The sequence below is a fragment of the Lycorma delicatula genome, chromosome 2, assembly GCF_047948215.1.
Source record: "Lycorma delicatula isolate Av1 chromosome 2, ASM4794821v1, whole genome shotgun sequence".
NCBI lineage: Eukaryota > Metazoa > Arthropoda > Insecta > Hemiptera > Fulgoridae > Lycorma > Lycorma delicatula.
The window spans coordinates 80,247,237-80,255,819 of NC_134456.1; positions in this window are offsets into that span (position 1 = coordinate 80,247,237).

The window sequence follows — 8,583 nt, forward strand, 5'->3', positions numbered from 1 at the left end:
ACAATTACTGTGAACATTTCCACCAAGACATTTCGGTGATGGAAAGCCGCTATAAAGGGAAATGGAATACTAACATGCTAGCTGATTTCTGTTGGACTTAATTCGGGATATGCCTTAGAATATTTATAAAAGAAAAGCATCAGTGAAATTATTCTAACACAGGTATTGTCATGCAAAATTATAGATTTTACAGATTTTAACTATAATTACCCTTAATTTTTTTTAAGTGTAATTTATTTAAGAGTTATAGAAAATTGTATTAACAAATCTGTAATGTACACAAAAAAGCAATTCAAGAAATGGTATCACACTTAGAGAATCATTAAATTTTTTTTTTTTGTCTTATCAGTGTAAACTATTCAGTTTAGTGAATTCCTGTATACTGGTTACAAATATTAATTTTGACCTTACGGTGTAGAGTAATCAGTTGGATTATTTGGTAAACAATTTATTTAAAGAGTAATTAAGGGGCTTTTACTCTGACCTAATATTTCAGGTAATATTGTTGAATTAATAATTGTATAAATATTTGATGTTAATAAAAACTAATATTTTAGCAATTGTGTAACTGTCCACTTTTATTAAAAAATTGGGGGATCCTATCTAACTTTCAAATGAAGTGCAGCAAAAATGTGTAAGTAATTTAATAGACATACAAGGAAGTCATGTACTGTCGACATCAGATTTTTTTATTTGCTTGTCATTTAAATTTTTCCTTCAAATTAAATTAAAAAATAATCCTTTTTATATTTTCCATTTCTTAAGAAAAAAAAAAATAAAGAATGTTTCACACATCAGAAATAATTGTTACTAATTATAATATACAGTTACTTATGTAATAAATTTTAACGGGGTTTAAAAATTAATTTTAAAAGTATAATTTTTTTTACAAATAATAAATATTTTAATAGTAATTTGTTGTTTTAAAATACATTTATTGTCTTAATTTGTGTAATTTTCATTGTACTTGCTCCAAACAGTGTAATACAATTTGAAAGAATCTATTTAGCAGCGAGTATCTGTTTCAGCTCTTTGATGGCTGCTCTAAATAATAGCATACAATGTGAACAGAACTTTTATAGTAGTATCAGTTTCACTTCCTTTAATGGTTGTGTTAAAAAACTGGCTTTTATTACTGCTTTCTTTTGTCTATTTGAATTTATCTACAAAACTTTAATTTGCTAAATTTTGAAAATATGATATAAAATTGACTTCTTTATGTTAATACGCTGTTGTTTTTATATAATATAAAAAATTATTCTTAAAAATAATTAATAAAGTTTAAACAAATATTTTAAAACTATGCAGATGCAATACAAACATTCATATTCATTAATCTCTAAGTATTCATTAATATATATTTAAATTAAATAATAATATATTACCATTATTCAAGTCAAAAAATGAAAACATTGCCTTGATCTAAGTATTAATTAATTTGCCCTAGAGTTTAATGATATTAATTAACAATGAAATGGTTTTACAAATCCCTCTACCCGACTAGGTAAATAGAGCTGCTGGCAGAGCCAAAAAGAGAACTAAAAATTTGTGCTTATTACATCTATCCAGATACCAGTTCTCGTCCTTATATTACTCCATGCTTATGATTGTGTTATAAAAATGTATTTAATTATTCCATTTTTTAATTAAGTTGATTGGAAGAAATGAGAGAAAGCTATATAAAAATAATCTTACTCTTCAACAATAAAAAATAATTCAAGAGGGTAGGATAATCAAGAAGAAAGAATAAAAATTTAAATGAGTGAGGCTTCCAAAAGGAGAAATCAACTATTGACTTTTATCTTCTCAAGCAGTTTGGAAAGATGAAGTAGTAGCGCTTTGTTCTTTTGTATTAAGTAACTGTAGTTTTCCTAAGGAGTTAATGTATAAAGCACTAAAAAGCAATAGATTCCAGAGTGATAATGGCAGTTCAAGTCTCGTACGTTAACTGAAAGTAAGGTAAGGACCAGATAGGAAAAAATGGTGTGCAGTAGAGATAGGTTTGCAAAATTTACTTTTTTTTTGCTTTCTGTTATATTGATGCATGATTAAAGAAATAAGTGAAACTAGGAAGGGAAAGAATGAACTAACTACTAAATGTGGACTATGAAAATTGAAGAATAGCAGATGAATATTAGCATGGAAAAAAGGAAATCGATGGTTCTGGTAAGTTGAAATGTTAGGGAGTATTTGGTAAAAGACTAAAAAACTGAAAGGGTGTTTGGTGAAAGCAGTGAGCTTTTCCAATTTGAGGTTGATATTCCTCAATGAATGTGGTATGTATTGTAATAATATGCAATATTACCCTCATTCATTGAATTCATATTCAATTAATATGAATCGCCTACTTCGATTTCATTTACATGCTGTAATGAAATGAACACATAATTTTTTACGTATGCAAACCTTTTGAAAGGTTTACCTTCTTAATTAGGACCTCAAAATAGATGAGTTAATAATTTCTAAGTGTTAGTTGTATAAATATTATAACTTATTTAATATGTTTTTCTGTGACTTACATGTAGCTTCACAAAAATGGAGGTTTTACTACTTTTTTCTGGATTAGTAAGCTGGATTCAAAATTACTGCAGTTGCATTCATATCTAAATATATATACAACATAATGTTTAAGCAGTAGTTTTCTAATGAAGATTTTTTTTGTCTAAAAATTTAGCTTTGGAGTTAACAAAATTGGATGTTTGTTATTGCAGCTGCCATCATCTATATAAAAAGTGTAAAATATATGATCTTGAAAATTTTTGTCTTTAAACTTTAGAATATTCTGATTATCCTTAACTTGTACCATTTTAAGATAGTTATAAGTTTGAGAATATTTTTAACTTTAAACTTATTTTGTACTCAGCAGTGTTCATTTGAGTAGTATGTTTTTGGTTTTGTTTTGTGTTTATTGATAGTATGTTCTTACATCGATAGAAGTGTCATTTGAGGTATTATTGTCATTGGTGGCAATCTGATAGAAGCCAAGCTGTTAACTGAGATATGTTATTCAGTCTGTGGGTTCAGAAGATGACCTCTGGTAAAACCCATCAGGGCTAGGTACAGAGGAGGTGACATGACGACCAGAATCATCACATGGTGGGATCTTCCCCTTCGGGTCAGGATGCAAGAAGGAATATATTCATTTCTAGTTGATATAGCAATGTACTATCTAATATTTTATTTATACAAAATGCACATATTATAAATCCACAGGTCTATAAAGGCAGTAGTTTTTTACTGTGTGATTAAATGTACAATTTACTGATTTGGAGGTGAATTTGAAATTGCAAAACTGCCACCAAACAATTGTTAAATAGCAAAACAAAGAAAAAAATTGGTAGTTTAGTTTGATTAGCAATGAGTATATATATATTTTTTGAAACTCAAGACCAGTATACAATTAAAATATTATACCCATACATGTAACATTATACAATTTTTATTGGGTTTTTAAGTTTAATACCCATATTGCATGTCAGCTTTTTCTGTGATTTTTAATGACTAATACTTTTATGTGCTGGTTCATACTCCTAAAAATGATGTAATAGAATATTCCACAATGAAGAATTGTGCACATACATACACATGTCATAAGTAAATGCTTAAAACATATATAATTTATACCAAATAGTAAGTAGACTATTTTTGAACATAGTAAAAAATTATACAAATTAAAAACAACTAGCTGAAGTGTAACAAAAGCAGATATGCATATCCTATGTGTTAGAATTATCTATGTATAGAAAATTTTTCAAAATGAAAATATTGAAAGGAAAACATATGTAAAAGATTGCAAAACAACACCCTTTAATTTCATTATGTATGAATTAATTTATTTAATTTCAAATTATTTTATATTTAATTATTATTAAATATTATTTATATTTAATTTCAAATATTTTATGAATTTCAATTTATTTTGGGTGTTACGGTACAAAAATTAAGATATAATACTTTTTATTTTAATTATCCCTAAAACTTGGTTTTAAAAATCTGTTATTTAATTTGTGTAGTTTTATAGCATTTTCATAACTTTATAGCATGAATAACAACAATTTGAATTTTTCTTTTTTGATCACCTTAAGAGGAATAATTAGTGTAATACTAAAAATAATAGAATTTTAACTTACAGCATATTTATCTAATTTCAAGTGGTTGTGCCATTCTCACTCTTGTGAAAAAAAAGTTGTTTATTATTTACTTAATATATATATATATATATATTAGTACAGGATTAAGGAAATCAGATTTGAAAAATTTATCAGAATTTTTAATAAGGATACTCTTCTTATGGTTAAAGGTGATATGGCAGAAACCAAAGTTATAAAAGTAAATGAATTATAATCCTTTCAGCAGGTAATGTTCATGAATAAGATTGACTAAAAGTGACTTTCTATCATTGAGTTATTATGCTTTTCTTAATAGTTATTTAACACCAATGTTTAAGGAAAATTAAATTCATTTTTCTATCTCCAACAGACATTTAATATAATTTGATTATTTAAAAATTTAGATATTTTGCGATTACCCTAGCCCCCACCAAATGCATACAAATGAAATATGATTAAAAGCCTTGTCATGTGTATTCAATCAAATTTTAGAATTTGTTGCATATGCTTGTCCTTCTTTATGCATTTTGTCCTTTTAATTTTATACCAATAAATCTGTGTTTTTGGTTTGTTGTTGAGATTTTCAGGATAATTAAATTAATTATGGATTAACAGTTTTGTGACTGAAGTCAGAACGACCTTTGTTAAAAAGAATAGTGTTTATTTTAAAAAAAAGAAACAACATCCACCTCTATCAGACCAGATAATGTAACTATTTTCATATAACAAAACAGTACTTCAGCTTAGGAGAGAAATGCTGATAACAGCATTTGTTATGGTGTTATCAGAAGTTTTAATATATTACTGAACCATTTAAATAAAATTTATTTTCACCAATTTATCTTAAATATAGTTAAAAAATCTGATGTGGACACCACATGACCTACTTGTAAGTCTATTAAATTACATAAACACATTTTTTTTAAATGAATACATAAAATTTTTTTTATTTTTTTTATTGTTATGAATTATTAATAAATCAATATATTTAAATAAAAAAAAGAGATGAAGTCTGATTCAAACTGATGTGTCTTACCCTTATAAGATTCAAAATCTTTCATTAATTAAAATTTCATTTGGCTATAAATGTGGAACAAATGAAAATAAGTACCATTTATTATATATTGAAAAGCTCTCGATGAGGGCTTATTATTGCAGTTAAGAAAAAGTCCAAAATCCAAATTTGTTTGGATTTTTTTGGTCACTTCTGGTTCAGTTGATTGCAATCAAAAGGGGAGGTGCACAGCTAGATGTTAAAACAGTCCTAATTTCAACATTCTATGGCTAATTGTTTTTGAGATATATGAGATACGTACGTACATATATATGGACATACGTCACACCAAAACTAGTCAAAATGGATTCAGGGATGGTCAAAATGCATATTTCTGTTGAAATCTGAAAACCGAAATTTTTCGCGGTCATAATACTTCCTTTACTTCATTCAAGGAAGTAAATTATCTTTTACAGAAAGAATATTTTTTTTTGTTGATAATTTTTAAAATAAAATTATGGAATTCCATGCATCTGTGTTTAACATGTATATAAATGTGTTCAAATAATTTTTATTAACATTTTATGATTTATCTTGTAGTGATTTTATTATACTTTTAGAATCTTCATGTACTTAGTTTATCATTTCATGTATTTATTTTTTAAATTATTGACTTTTAATTTAACTAGATATATTCTATTGTATGTTTAATTTTGTATTTCATGGTGCTACTCTGATCAAGGCTTTACCATGGTTCATTAATCCATCCAGGCAAATGGAGTAATTACTTTAATTATCTATGGAGTAGCATACCTATCCGTTTCTATCTATGTAATGTATTATTATGCAGTAATCAAAGTAAAAAGTTTATTTATTTACTTCACAGTGACTGGAGTAGTTATTCATGATAATCATTGTCTCCTGTTCTAATTATTCTAAAATGTCATAAAGGAGAGAATTATGATCTAAATTTTTCTACTACTTAAAGAAATATTTTTTTTGTTTCTCTATTAATCCATTTTGTGTTTCATATTCAGCATAATTTCATATTCCTCATTTAATATTGAAGCTGTTACAGATAAATATATATCATTTTTAAGAAGGCAACTCAATAATTGTAAACAGTAACATCTATTGTGAAACAAGTTACTTAAAAGAAAATAAGATGAAAGAAAAATCACAATTATACCTTACTACCTAAAATTGTGGGGGTAACGTCCACATTTACTTACTTTCAAAATTATTTTGACAATGTGAGAAATTGTACTGCAGTATATTTTGCATATATTAAACTGTATTACAAACATGTAAATGATTTTGGAAAACATTTACTTTCTTAAAAACTTACCTGATTTTAGTTTAATAAATTAAACTCCAAACATTAATTAATTAATTTATTTATTTTATTAGACTGTGTGCCAGCTAGCCAAATATAAAAGAAAGATACTGAATTGTTCAATGATTTGCTAATAATATTCTGAGCAGCTTCCTGAATTATTTAAATAAGCAATATCCTGAAATTTTTTAATTATATATTTTTTTTCATATAGCCCCAACAAAGATAATCATAAAGTTACAATTCTGATGATTTTGGCCCTTGTTTGTTATATTGTAGACTGCAAGTGGAAAGGACATACATTATGGTCACCTACTGATTGGTTTAATTCAGAGATCTGAGGTGAATGACAGCTGTTTGTCTGGGCGTGAAATTTGACCAAATTATCTGACAGCCATGGACAACAGTTACACCCTACTGCCGTGATATAATGCCAAACTATCAACTACATCAAATCATTAAGGTTGTTGAATTTATGGGAGGACAATGATGGCCTTTATTATTTAGACAGGCAGGAAGATTTTAGTTTCAGACTTGGACTCTGATCTACCTGGTTAGTTTTGTATTCAAATAAAACTTTTCTACCTCTTAACTGTATAAGAGACTTGAGTACCTATATCATGAAGGACGTGGACCCAGACTGGTTAGTTTCCTGCCTTGGAGAGGCATACTACCACCACCATGACAGAAAAGAAGAGGGATTTACAGTGTTTATGTTTGAAGTAACATCCTGTTTGACTAATGTAGAACAGTGTTCCTGTAGGAACAGTTCAATTTATGTACCCAGACATCAGTGTTTTTGGAGATTATGTTTTTTTGTGTAATGATTTGCTTGATTCTGTTTTTTTCTGAAGGCCTAAATGAATCCACATTTTTTAAATTTGTGCTCTACTTTCTTAGCATCTGTGTTTGTATATCTTGATGTATTTAATGTGTTCTTGTTTTATCTTTGTTTTTAATTTATATAGGAATGTGTCAATGAATGTACTGTTATATCTGTTTATGTATGGTAGCTATTTTATAGTGTCCTTTCATATAGTGTCCAGGTGACATGAGTGTATTGTCTGTGGATCATACTTCTAAAGGACGAGAGTTTGTGTGTTGGATGGTTGGATATAGAATGAGTTTGTATAACATTATTCATTTTCGATGTGTTTTGAAATTGTTTTTGGTGGTCAATTTTTGTGATAAGGCCAAGAAAATTTTTTTTAATTGCGTTTGCATTCATTCATTTGTTATGTTTAATTTGCTGTGTGTTTAGTATTCATGTACTAAATGCACAGTTGCTTAATGAATGTTTCAGACCTTTCTTTATTGCTTTGGTATAATAACATGTTACTATCAGGATATCAGAGCCAGTATATTATTTGTTGTTTGTCAGTACATGTATTTATCCTATGCATTGTAGAAAATTTATCTTATTTTGGATATAATGTAATCTACAGGAAAACAGTCAGGTTTGTGTAATATTTTTTTGGGGAAATGTAAAGTAATTTTGTTTTGTATTTATTTTTTCAAAAATATGTTCTTGAGCTTTCTTACTGCATTAAGTTTATTTTTAAGAATGGAGAGAGTTTCTGTAATTGAAATATTAGAGTTTATTTGGGTTTTCTGATGAACTTGTTCATGTAATAGTTTATGGACAGGGCATAATTTACGACAGGTAATTTATGTCAGTTTGTGTACCTTTGAAAAAGTATAATTTATTGTAGAAGGGCTTTACTAATCTATTGTTTACACTATGCTTCAGTTTTATGATTGTAATACTTGTAAAGGTACAAAAGACATTGGTTATAATTACTTTTAGATGACATTCATTAACCTTTTCCTATGGTGAACAGAGTGATGATGTTGACTATATGTCATTTCTATTTCAGTGGATGTGGTAAGCTGATATGCAACAGTATATTTGGTTCAGTAAAGTGAGCAACAGGAAAACATGTTACTTATCTACTTCCTTAATAAGTATGGCTTGGGGATGTTATATTGAGAGAAACAAAACTGATTTTGATAGTGGCTTGTGATTCATATTAGATCACTTAGAATCATAAATTTATTAAACATAGTACACATACATTAATGTAATGATATACATCAATATGTCACGTATGACATGTTAGACAACCTGACATGAGAGACACGTT